The following is a 13555-nucleotide window of genomic DNA, read 5'->3' as shown; positions in this document are numbered from 1 at the left end:
CACTTTACACGAGCAACTGTTTGACAAAATGAAAACCCTTTTTACGAAGCCAGGGACATCTGGGAAAGTTGGGGGAGGTTCTTCCGGTACCAAATGGTACGATAAAACCTGTCGTCAGGCCCATACCTCCCTGATAAATGCCATCAAATCCAGGGTGACATCAGATATTAAAGCAGAAAGGCTAAATTATAAGAAGGTCCAAAGGGAAGCGAAGCAATTATGGGACGATCATCGCTGGCTGGACCTGTACGAAGCCTGTTTGTCTTCTAACCAGATTAAATTCTGGCAGGTTGTGAAATGGGGGGGGGGGCCAGGACTCGCAAACACCAGTTAATTATGTTCCTGCTGAGGATTGGGTGGTGCACTATTCAACCCAGTTTTGTGGTCTGGTGGCGGCACCAAAGGAAGCAGAGAAAGACTTGTTGACCTTGTCCAAAACCCCAAGTATGCCACTAGTGTTTAAACATAATGAGGCTGAGAAGGCGTTAAGTTTGGTCCAAGCGGGTAAAGCTCCAGGCATGGACTGCATTCCGGCTGACCTCTTTAAGTATGACCAGCACAACTGGGTGTCATATATCATGATTTTAGCTAATGCCATCGCTAATGGGGCTAGGATTCCAGATTCATGGAGAGGGGCGGAAATCCTACCTATTTTCAAAAAAGGAGATCGATCGTCACCAGGGAACTACCGCCCAATAAGTCTTATAGACGCCCTACAGAAAATCATAGCAAGAATGGTTTTGGCTAAAATTCAGGCATAGATGTGTAAGGAAAATATATTATCCCCGATGCAAGCAGGCTTCAGGTCATGTACCAGCACAATCGACCAAGTGTTCAGATTTATTCTGATATATTGGAAGGTTGTGTTTTTAGGTGGGGGCACCATCTACGCAGCATTTGTGGATCTCAAATCCGCATTTGACTTTGTCCCGAGAGAGAAGTTGTGGGTTGCCTTGGGAAAAATGGGAATGCCACCAGAACTTTTGGACCTAACTGCAAGATTGCATGAGAATAACTTTGCTAGAGTTAGGTGGGGTAAGCAGGGGCAGGTGACAGAACCCTTCCCCGTGACTCGTGGTGTAAGGCAGGGTTGTGTCCTTGCACCAACCCTGTTTTTACTATACATTAATCAAGTAGTGCAGTTTCTAGCAGACACCCCTACTGATGCGCCAGTTCTGGGTGGGACTAAGTTTCCTCTTCTCATCTTTGCAGATGACACGTTGATCTTGGCAAAAACCCAACCGGGGTTACAGACCGCAATAAACAAGTTTGTGGACTTTTGTAAAATGAATGATTTAGAGATCTATGTGTCTAAAACGAAATTCATGGTCTTAACTAAAAATAAACCGCAAAGGAGCCACGTCAGTATGAATGGCATTGATTTAGAACAGGTGGATGTTATGACTTATTTGGGGGTGGTTCTAGATTATAGGCTGTGATGAAAGCCACAGATTGAGGCCCTCTGTTTAAAATGTGCCCGTCTAACGGGGTGTCTAGTAAAGGAACAACGATGTTCACATACCAAAAGGATATTGCCAGCATTAAAAATTTATAATGCAAAAATACGTTCTGCAATCATTTATGGTGCGGATTTATGGGGTTTTGTGGATCTCGCTCCTTTGGTAAAAATCCAAAATAAGTTTCTGTGCAGCTTAGCTAGTCTCCCACAATCTACCCCGATCAAACCCCTTCTATTAGATATGGGCTGTCATTCTATCAAAGATCTAGCACGTTATAGGATGGTAGCTCTGTGGAGACGCTTATGGTCCACACCAGAATTGGTCTTATTTGCTAAGGAAATCTTAGACTTAAGATCAATTATAGGGTCAGGTAACCTTCCGTGGTTCCGAGATGTGAAGTCCATATTGCAAAACATGGGTTTAAGTTTACAGTGGTCAGACCCGGGAAACAATGCTTTTCCGTCTAAAAACGAATTCAAACTATTATATTGGGCAACTGTAAAAGAACAACACGTCACGTTATCACAGTCTGCAAACTTGACAGGTTTGTTCTTGAGTCACAAGGAAGACACCCGCTTAGAGCCTTATTTGGATAGCATCACCAGAAGTTTAGATAGAAAACTTTACCATCAGTTTAGAGTTGGTACCTGTAAGGTCGTTTACACATAAATGGCGTTGTCAGCAAATAGAGTTCTGCCCTTGGTGTAGTGGCCAAAGGGAATCCATTGATCACATCTTTTTTGCCTGCCCAGCATATTCTGCTCCCCGGCGCAAATGGTTAAAACCCATTTGCAGGAGGATAAAGTCACGGGTGTGCACGGAAGCCCTTTGGGTTTTAAGATCTAATACCTCCGAGTGCGTGACTATAGGTATGGCAAAATTCTTAGGGTGGGCATGGGTCATCAGAGCTAGGCATCCATCTGTCATATGATTAGGTGAAGATTATTATTTTCATTATGAATGAACTTCTGTACGTCTTTAGAGTCTATTTAATCAAGTTCTAATGAATCAATGATGTTTTAGTGAATAATGCGAAAAAAATTACATTTGTTAAACTGATTGTATACTGAATTTTTATGGAATATGTTTGTATTTTATATGATGTCTTTTATGGTGTAAAAATCGAAATAAAGACGTATGAAACTGAAACACTTAGAACAGGTAACCTGGGCGTTGACTATCAGAATTTTATATTTCCTAGGTCCAAAATACCTTGACTTACACTCCTTGTCACTAATACATATGATCACAATGGATCAGGGAGTTAGTTGTAAAGAAAGGCAGTCAATAAAACAATGACATTTGCACTCATGTAATGACCACAGACTCGAGAAGCTTTGAAAACCTTTATCTAATCTTCTTCAATTGTCGTGAGCAAAAGGTTTACAGCAAGCAAGCTATCAATAATCAGAATCACGAAAAGCGTATAACTATGCAAAAGATATATTATGCCCACCATTTAGAAGTCTAAAGGGAAGGTAAGAAAAAGGAGCATACTGTATGATCAGGAAATCAGACTGGAAATAGTACTTCCTAAAGGACGGGAACAATATGGAACATGCTAGAATGTCACAGTTTAATCACTTTCAACAGAATGAGTAAGAAGGGGAACATGAAATTAAAATGACGAAACTGAATTTGCCATGTAGCTATAGGGAAGGTAAGAAAATTTGAACACGCTAATAATTCAGGACAACCACTTCAGTTTGCCAAGAGGAGGGGTAAAGAAAAGGATCATCTATTTATTTCAAGGAAAAAAGATACTCGACACCCAAGACTAAGGAGGCAGGGGAAAAATGGAACACGCTAATAATGACAAGCTCACGACTTGGTACTTTGTCACAAAGGGAGGGGAAAGAAAAGGAACATATGCAATTATAACTTCAGCAGGATTTAAGGGAAGGATAAGAAAAGGACGCAAATGTATTATTTGTTTCCCTCACAGATTTATATTTACCTAGAACGGAGTGAAGACCAACCCTGGCCACGGGTCAGTTAAGGATAGAAACCCCGAAAGTTGCAAACGCCAGTAGGCCAGCAAGTGCAGGTCAGAGACAGGACAGGAAAACCAGATTTGGATCAGAACCGGACCACCAAAGTTGAGACCAGCACCCGCAGTTCAGTTGCAACGCCTGCGCTACACCCTCTCTGCAGCAATCAGTCAGAACCTCGATTGGGTTATCGAATTCCCCAGCAAAGTGCTTCGCCAGCACTTCAGGTCCCAAAACCCCGATTGGGTCAGCGAGTCTTCTGACAGAGTGCTTCGCAGCACCTCTGTTCTCGATCAGCTATTGAGTGCGTTGGGTCAGTGACAGGTCACCTATTCGGACAAGTCGGACAATTTCTCTAGCTAAACCTAGGCTAGTTATACTATTTTCCAGGTCAGTGTACCACCCCCCAATGTTGCAAGTGGAAGGATCCCCAATTTCGATTGGACAAAGGAAGAGGACAGGTCATCATACCACCTACATTTTGAACTTTCTCAGGCTCCTCATTTGAATTTCGTACACGCCCCTTGAATTTTAGGTTCTCATGACATATGCTTTACACATAACAATGGTGAATTTAACATTGTATACAATGTAATAATTTTAGTACAGTTCAGCTTCTTCGGCTAGGTGAGGGTTGTCTTCCCAGGCGCATCTTGGCTGGAGTTACCATCTGGCTGGGATTCAATGTCAGCTGATTTCAGCCCTCCTCTCATAGGGTGCCGTGTGCAAAGGACTTTCAAAATGGAGTATTCCCGTCTCTCAGGCCCAAAGTTTACGATACATGAAAAGTAAAAGGAAACAGTCTTAGAACACAGAATAAATGATTTCACTGTATACCATGAATTTCTACACTACTCCCATTACTTTATAATAAACTATAGCATTAGGATTAAGCAGAACGAACAGCTTGGCAAAAGCAGCAAGGCAAGCTTCTTGCATGTGAGAACACAAAGCAGCCATTTTAGCTCTTCTGCGCAAGTGCAAACAGTTTCCCACCAAGACAGCTAATACGTTACGTCACATGGGTATGACTGATGCATGCGCAGTCTAAATTCCCGCGTAGCAGCGGCCATTTTATTTTGCAAGCGTATTAGGATTAGAAAACACATAGGCAAGCGTCACTCGGATGCCCCGTGTAAAGGGAAAATAAGAGTTTAGTAGGACAAACATGTTGGTCACTTTTTTAATACTGGTATTCGAAGGTTCTTGAATACGAGCAAGTCGCTTTACGTGCGAATCCTTGCTCCATCAATGTAAAAGAGTCTACGCTCAGATCGAGCCCAAACATTTCTGCAATGGCAGGCTGGACACATATTCAACTACACCATTGGTGCAAGTGCACATAGCAGTCTGCACTGACAGGCTGGACCCAGGTCTTAAAACATCGTAGGTGCAAGTGCACACCCACCGGCCGGCCATGGCAATCCTGACCAATGCTTAGAACCCTAAAGTGAGCACTCCTTCCTAAAGTGTGTTGCTAGGGCGCGCACATTCCTCAGTCCCTACGGCCCTAACAAGAGAATCGGCCACAACTGGGACGTTTCCCATGGGGAGAGCCAACCCCACCCTAACTAGGGAAAACCCACATGGAGGTTCATCCCTACCCGGGCAGTGCACTCGCAGATGTGCCTACCCGGCCCCTCACTTAACCCGGTTTGGTGGTAGTGAATGAACCCCTCAGGGTTGGCTAGGGAGTGAGACCAGCAAACCTGAGTATGAGTAATTTTTGACAGGCTATTCAGATGGGTGGCACAATGGTGTGGCGTGCCCCTGTTAGCTAGTGTCGTACATGGCCTGGGTATTTGGTGTACCTTTTTACATGGCACTCACAGGTACGACAACTAAACCAATCAATTAAGCACCCTATGCTGACATGTGCAGGAAGGACACTCACACTTTTCCCCTGCAGTACAGTGTGAAAGTGCCAAGTGTCCTAAGGTCAGGAAAAGATAGCCAGCAAAAACCAGGAGGACAAAAAGCAAAAGTGTTTTAGGGAAATCCCCCTAAGAAGGGCTATGTCCAATGGTAATTTTCTGTCAAATTTGCCTGCGGCACCAGGTACTTTTAGGTGTTGATGGACATCCAATCATGGCTTCTATGTCAAGCAAAATGTATCTTACATGTTTATTGAGAAGATGCTTAAACAGTTTTTTTGTTAAACGCTGATCTTAAAGTGATTCTGGTTTGATCATTGAAAGTGTGTCTTCTAGTGCAGTTGCCCAGACATTCTTGAATTGATCTGGGGGATTTCCTCCCAGACTAAGGCCTTAAGGGTCTTGGTGTCTGCTCTACACAGCACAAAGAAGTATTTCAGAAGCCCTGATTTGTGATCCAGGTGTTGTTCTAATGGGGGGGTATGCTGTGTTGGCCAGGAGTTCCCGGAATGCGAAGATGAGCGAGGCAAGCTTGGACTTCAGGGCGTTCAAGTGCTAAAGGTAGGAGGTGCAGTCCTGGAGCCAAGCTGCTAGATATTTAAATGTGGTTGTTCTCTTTACAATAGCACCCCCCAAGCACCATGAGCCCTTTTTGATGGGGTGTTTCCCAAAAATAAGAATATTCGTCTTTTCCAGATTGACCGTCATTTCATTTTCCTTGCAATATGTATCTAGGATGTCTAGTAGTCTCTGAAGGCCGACACCAGTTTGGCTCAAGAGTACTACATTGTCTGCATATTGTAAGATTGAGACTGCTTGTTGAGCTATTTTGGGGGGATGTGAGTCTGCTTAGTTTAATTGAGTTGTAAGGTCCGACAAGAATAAATCAAAAAGGAGGGAAGCTAGGACACATCCTTGCTTCAATCCTCTATTTCTTTGGATTTTGCAGGACAGCTTGTCTTGGACTCATTTGTTTGTGTACATGAGCTGAATTGCATGGAGGAGATTTGATGGAAAATTCATCCCTTGGAGTTTTTCCAAAGTAGGGCCCTGTTGACATGGCTAAATGCCTTCAGTTGATAAAGCAGGAGAAGAGCAAGTAGCTTTTTCTGATTGTTCTTTCTACAAGCATTTGAAGTGCTGCCAGATTGCCCAGTGTGCTTGAATCAGGCCTGAAGCATGTCTGGTTAAGAGGAATTAGCTTTTCGGACACTGCCCATGATTCTAAATCTTTCAGGATGAGCCTTGTGAAGTGTTCCTCCGTGTTCAGCAAGTCAGTCAATCAGTAACTCTCTGTGTTTGTGTAAGAACCCTTTTTTTTAAATTGGGTGCACCACAGAGCTATGCCGGGAAACGTAGAATGAGTTTGTTCCAGGCAATGACTAACCAGTATGAAAAATACTGATTCCTAGTATGTTTTATCTTGTTTAAAAATAATTGCGGGAAGGCCATTTGGGCCAGGGACACCATCGCCCCTGATTTTGCTGATACAATTCTCTCTGGCTTTTTCTTGGTACTCCATAGGTGGCTAGGATGACTGATAGGGGACTTACTGAGAATCAGGTGTGTCCCTGGAGTTCAAAAACTGGATGTATGATATCCAGGACCGGTGCTCCATAACTCTCCCGTCTACTCTTGATGAGGCACTGTGGATTGCTTGATCACGCTCCAGAAGGCTTGCTAGTTTCGGCTGGAGAAAGCTTTAAGGAGTTCTAGCCAGATTTCACTTTGTTTGCTTTGCTTTGCTCTCCAAAGGGATTTTTTTTATAGGCTTTCCCTTGTGTTTAGGTTTTATCTTTTTTACCTGTTGGATCGTTTGAGGATTTAATGGCCTTGGCTTGCTTGTCCAGATTTTTCTTCTCATTTCTTTTGTGTACCAAATCTTAGTTTGAGGCTTTCTTTGTGTGTCTGGAGAGGTTATGTGTGCTATGAGATATTGTTTCAGCTCTGTTGGGACCTTTTCCCAGGTTTGTAAAGGGTTTCCATCAGCCCAAATCGTGGTATCTGTAGCCGCTTGCCATTTCTTGAATTGTCCCAGTGATGTAAGATTCCAGAGCATGCTCCTTCTTGAGTGTATGTTAGTTTGCGAGCTGATATGTAGTATGAGGTTGCAAAAACTTCCTAGGGCTATTTTTGTGTGGGTGATGGTCACTGCTTTTGCTTTCCATATGAGTGCAGGCCATTAGTGTGTCGGGCGATGTGGCCATTGACAGCACGGAGGGGAATGTCCTCTAAGGCTAAGGAATGTGTGATTGGGTTTTGTATGGTCCATGAAGGGTGAAATTTGCTGCAGAATTCTCCATTTAGTATCTGCTTTGTTCAGGAGTCTATCCCTGACACTCTTACTGGCAAAATGTAAGTTAAAATCTCCTATTACTATTCACTGGACGGGGCCAGAGGCTGATAGTAGCAGGCCCTCTGGTTGCGTTATCATGTATTGCTTTTCGGGAGGCATTGGGTTTATATAGATGTTTAGCAGTAGAAGCAGGCATGTAGATGCTTCCAATTGTTAATTTTAATGCCCACCATACATGGAGTGTTTAGGTTCAGATCTGATATGGTCAGGGTCTTTTGATTGCAATGTCTCTTCATGTGGCCACCTTTTGTCCCCTGTTCGCCAGGAGAGTGAAATCTTGCTAAGCCCTATAGGGGAAAATCCTTATCCGACCAAGTTTCTTGCAGGCATATTATTTCATTGGATGATAGAAAATCTTCCAGCTCTGGGTCAAGCAAGATCTTTTTTATTGCTGCTAATTTCCGGGAGATCATTGAGATGGCGTTTAAATTGTTTTTACTTTGAGTTTTCCTTGACCATTAATTCACGCCAAGTCCTTGTGATTCAAGGAAAATGGGTTCCAACTCCAATCATCATGTGGCGCATTAGAGTCATGAGATAATTTGAAATTTGGTCCTTGAATTTGTGACCAAGTGATTATTAAGGTTGCTGCCAATGGAAGGTTCCTGTGGGACTATGGCCCTATTATGTTTATTAACGTTGATGATGTTTGCCGTGTTGGTGAATGTGGCCCTTAGGGGCTCCTTTACTAAAATTTGTGAGTCAATGAGAAAGTCTTTATTGTAAAGAAAAACAGTTGGATTTTTAGGGGGGAAACTTTGCTTACTTTAATTCCCCACTCTTCCAACAGTTGACAATTGTCCTGTATTTGTCTGGCTGTGAGGGCAGAAGACCACGTTACAATGGTAAGTGGGTTAACGAGTTGGAAACTACAAAACCATTAATTAATGATGATCCTTTGGTAGCCAATGGCAAGTTTAACAATTGGATAACTAAATCACTGAACATTATATTGCCTATAAAAAGAACTACCCTAAAAAGATCCATAACCTCTGCTCCCTAGTACTCGGCTGAGCTCCGGGAGAAAAAATGCCAGTGCAAAAGACTAGAAAGAAAAAGGCGCCTGGAGTACGCCGAGCTGGATAAAACTATTTATAGAGAAGCTATCAGAGAATACAAAAAGGAGATAAAGAGGGTACAATCAATGTATTATACACAAAAAATCTCGGAAGCTAGTTCCAACTCTAAAGAAATCTACCAGATCGTGAAAAGCCTCACTAAACTTCCCCAGCCCCCTTTGAATCATGATAATTCACAAGCTCGCTGTGACGATCTTGCAGATTTCTTTTTCCAAAAAATTGATCTTATCTACTCCTCATTTCCGAATACTGACTTAAACATCCCTGTGGACAGCACGTCAAATTCTAAGCAGGATGTCATGGTTAGTCTATCACCCTCGTTAGAGGAGTTTCCTTTGCTAAAACCAGATTCACTCGCTATTTTGATGACACAAGTGAAATCAGGATCCCCTAGGGATCCTGCGCCCCCAGGCACCATGATTGCTGTTACTCGAACCATCCTTCCCACTATGCTGGAGGTACTGAATGCTTCAATCTCCAACAGAATAGTTCCTCCCGAGTGGAAACAGGCTATGGTGCGGGCACTGGTGAAAAAACCCAATTTGGACATCAATAATTTCAATAACTATCGTCCCATTTCCCTGCTTCCCTGGGCTAGTAAAATTCTAGAGAAATACTTAAATGGTCTCCTAACAAGCTTTCTTGAGAGCAACCAGCTGCTTGACCCCTCGCAGACGGGCTTCCATCCCAAGCATGGAACGGAATCCGCTCTGTTGGCAGTCCCGGAGGAAACAAGAGCAATCTTGGATCAGGGAGGATCGGTGGCAGTCATCCTCCTCAATCTCAGCGCTGCTTTTGATACGGTAAACCATAAAATCTTAATGCAGCGTCTCCGTGACATCGGAATAATGGGCAGAGCGCTGTAATGGCTCAAATCCTTCCTGAGCGATAGAATCTTTCAGGTTTTTGAAGGAAACACCATATCCTCTAGCAAACCCCTGGTCTGTGGAGTGCCACAGGGCTCCTCCCTGAGCCCAACGTTATTTAACGTCTATATGAGACCGCTGGCTGAGATTGTCCATCCATATGGTATTAAGATCGTTACCTACGCTGACGATACTCAGCTGGTGGTCTCTTTGGCACAGGAAGTTGGTTCTGCAATCAGGGTGGACCTAATGGGATGTCTGGAGAAGGTAAAAGGCTGGATGACCCAGTCTTGTCTCAAACTTAATGGGGACAAGACGGAGCTCATGCTGCTGGGCCGATCGGCTCCAGCCTCAATTGACTCAATCTGGCCTTCCTGTCTAGGCTCGCCTCCAGTACCCAAGGATGCCATCAAAAGTTTGGGTATTTGGCTAGACAGGTACCTGAAATTCGATTGTCCGGCAACCAAGCTATCGGCTACCTGTTTCGGCCTTCTCAGAATCATCCGGAAGATCCTCTCTTTGCTACCCTTCGAAGCCAGGCAAATGGTGATACAGGGCCTGATCCAATCTCGTTTGGATTTTGGTAACGCTCTGTACTTGGGAGCCCCCGACTCAACTCTGCGAAAGTTACAAGTCATTCAAAACTGTGCGGCCCGCACCTTACTGCAAATTCCATGCAGACAGTCTGCTAAACCCGGACAAATAAGCCTGCACTGGCTTCCTGTTAAGGACAGAATTCGTTTTAAGTCCCTATGTATTGCACACCAGGCATTTTGGGAAACTGTCCCGGCAATCTATGCCCCCCTAATCACTTAGTACCAGCCTAGCAGACAACTGCGCTCAGCCAATGCCTTTTTGGCCGTGGTGCCCAAGTTCAGAAGAACAAGAATAGGAGGCCGTTCCTTTTCCCTTAATGTGGCTAAGTTATGGAACACCCTCCCTTTTCTCCTGAGGTCCAATCCGCAATTGACTTCCTTCCGAAAGCAATTGAAAACGTTTTTGTTTAACAAGTAGACCCCTCCTCGGCCCAGTGTCTAAAGCAACTGATATCATTTGTCCCACAACTAGCTTCCCCCCCGGTCCCATGCCCTGTTAGACAACCTCTCTAGTCTTAGCCCTTGGACGCCTACGGGCAGCTACGTGCACTTTATAAGACCCATTTTCATTTCATTTTCATTTCAATGGTGGTTTCATTGTTGCAATTATCTATGGGAGGTCTGAACTCTATTGTTTCGATGTCTAAGGATCTCAGATAGGATACAATTTTATGTGCGCCTAATAGCAGTAAAATATTACCTCTATTCAAGATGTATCAGCAGCCTTCTTCTGGGTAAAAAGCAGTCTTGTTGTTTGTCAGAGGTTGCAGGGTCGGACTGGATGGGTGACCAATGAGTTGCGGCATAAGGGGATAATTTGTTTTGCTGTTATTGTCCCTCCGATTCCAATGCCCATGCCAGAGTTCTCTGTATGAATTGAATTGTTAGTAGTCTGGGTATGTGGCAAGGGAGCGATTACCATGGCCGAGTTGTAGATTTTCCTTAAGGACCACTGAGGGCCTCTGTTGGACCCGGTCCTTTGGGCAGGTTCACCCCGTGACTTTTTGCTTTTTCCTAGCCTGTTTTTGGAACCTGGATTGGTGATTTTAGGCCTCTGCGCACTTTTTCACTGTGGTACAGTGTAAAGTGCGTGTGCTCTCTGTGTATGGATGGTGAGTGACCTGCCCTCCCATAGGAATGAATGGGGAATATGTATGCCCATGGTAGATTCCTGATGCATGGGGAGTGCAGGGTCGAGTTTGATATGTGTGAACTCGTGAGAATGAATGCTGCAGAATGGTATATGCGGCATGGCTGTGTCTAGTCTAGAAGCGCCACTTTTAGAAGTTGGCATAATTGTGTAGTGAGTCTGCTGGCACGCGATTGGCTGATGAGCCTGTGCCTGCTGGTGGATGGACTGTGTGGTGAGTAGGACGGGGTCTGCAGGGTCCTGGAGGGGGGGTCTGAGTCAGCCGTAGATGAAAGGCCCCCATCTGCTGTTAGGGAGGGGAGGAAAGAGCGTCGGGTGGAACCAGGCTGTGCCTATCGGACCACCCCTGATGGCTCTCCCTCCTGATAACCCACTGTCACCTCTGACCTGAGGCTGACAGGAGAGGGAAACCAGATAAACCAAGGGCTTAGGGGCTCGCTTACACAAAGACTTCAAAAGACTTCAAAGCCTTTTCTGTGTATAAGAAGGGGCTGTGTTCCCTTCCAATTTGTTCTTGTTTTCTGACTTGAATCTGCCAGGGGCGTGCTGCTGCTTGGGCTCAGGGGACTCCCTGAGTCCTGCCCAGCCCCTGGACTCCTGATGGACTTGCCTGGATTCCTGGGGGACCCCTCTGCCCTGCCTAGGCGGATGGGGGGACTTGGCTTTGCCCCCTGGGAAACTCTGGGGCCTTGGCAGCATGGAGAAGCTGCATTTCCCTAGGGAAGAGCGCTGGAGCTGTATTCCTAGCGCCTGGAGGCGCTGTGCTTCCTCCTGAGAGCCTGGAAGCGCTCTGCCTGCTGTTCTAGCGCTGGGAGCGCTGAGGATGGTGCTCCAGCGCTAAAGAGCGCTTTATTTTGGTTCTAGCGCTGTATTAGGATTCTGAGCGCTGATAGCGCTTTGTATGTACTTTTGGGCGCTTGGTTTTATCCTTTAGCGCATGGAGCGCTTTGGATCTCCTTCGGCGCCGGGGAGCGCTCTAGCTGTGCTCTGAGCGCTTTGGCGCGCTTTGTTTCCCCCCAGCGCTTGAGAGCACTGTTTAATTGTGGCCGTAAACGGATTCAGCCCCCGCCTGCCTACCTGCGGAGAAGGGCCGCTGCGCTGCCCGCAGCGACCCGGAAGTGGTTGGCCGGCCGGCCAATCCTGTCGCGGCCGGAAGTCCCGCCCGCAGTCGGCGGGAGGGAGGAAGAACAAAGGAAGGCGGGAGATGGCGGCGGTGGACGGGGCTCCTCTCGGCTGAGGGAGCCCCAGGGAGACGAGGCGTCCGGTTGGCAGGGCTCCCGTGTGCCGAGGTAGCCCTGCAGAGAAGAGAAGACTCGTGGTCGGCCACTGGGGGCTCCCGTGTGCGAAGGGAGCCCCGGCGGGGAAGAGAGAAGGCCGGCGCGAGGCTCCCCGCATGGAGGGAGAGCCTCGAGGGAGCAGAGACCTGCTGTCGCCCCGCCCGCGATGGGCTACCGGTAAGTCTGGGCAGAGTGGGGCAGAAGAGGGGAGGGGCGCCGGGGCACGGTGACGGTGTCCGCCCCCCCCCCCCCAGTGGCGCGAGCTCGCGCCTGTTGCCAGTGTGAAGCCCCGAGGGCTTCAAGGGCGGCCCCAGTTGGCAGTGGGTCGCCCCAGCGTTTGGCGAGCCCAGAGAGGCTCAAGGGGCCTCATCTTGCTGGGCGAGCCCCGAGGCTCGTAGGGGCATAATGGACTTTGGTGCATCTAGGGCGGCCCCAGTTGGCAGTGGGTCGCCCCAACGTGTGTGAGCCCAGAGGAGCTCAGGGGGGCCATATTTTGATTAAGAGCCAGATGGCTCCAACGCCCCCCCTGCTGTTTCAGAGCCTGTGGGGCTCCAACCTTTTGCGCAGTTCGTTCTAGGGCCAGTGAGGGCCCCGGCGCAGGTTTGAATCTCCAGCTGCCCAGCAATTAGTGGGCAGTTGCACCGTTTAGGCGCAATTTCAGGAGAGAGTCCCTGTGTGGGACAGCGAGGGCACCGTGGTGCCAGGCCTTCCCAGCTGCGCAGCACTTAGTGCCAGCTGCAACGTTTAGGCCCTTGTGAGTGTTCCCAGGGGCCCAGCAAGTAGTGGGCCCCTGCATCGTTTAGGCCCCTGACATTGAGACTCAGGGCGTTCTAGCCCCAACAAGGCCAGTTGGCCTAGGGACTGCCACAGGTGGTGGCTTATGTAGGTTTTGCGCAATTGTATGGT

Source organism: Lissotriton helveticus, chromosome 8 (genome assembly GCF_964261635.1).
Source record: "Lissotriton helveticus chromosome 8, aLisHel1.1, whole genome shotgun sequence".
Classification (NCBI taxonomy): domain Eukaryota; kingdom Metazoa; phylum Chordata; class Amphibia; order Caudata; family Salamandridae; genus Lissotriton; species Lissotriton helveticus.
This window is presented reverse-complemented; position numbering follows the sequence as displayed.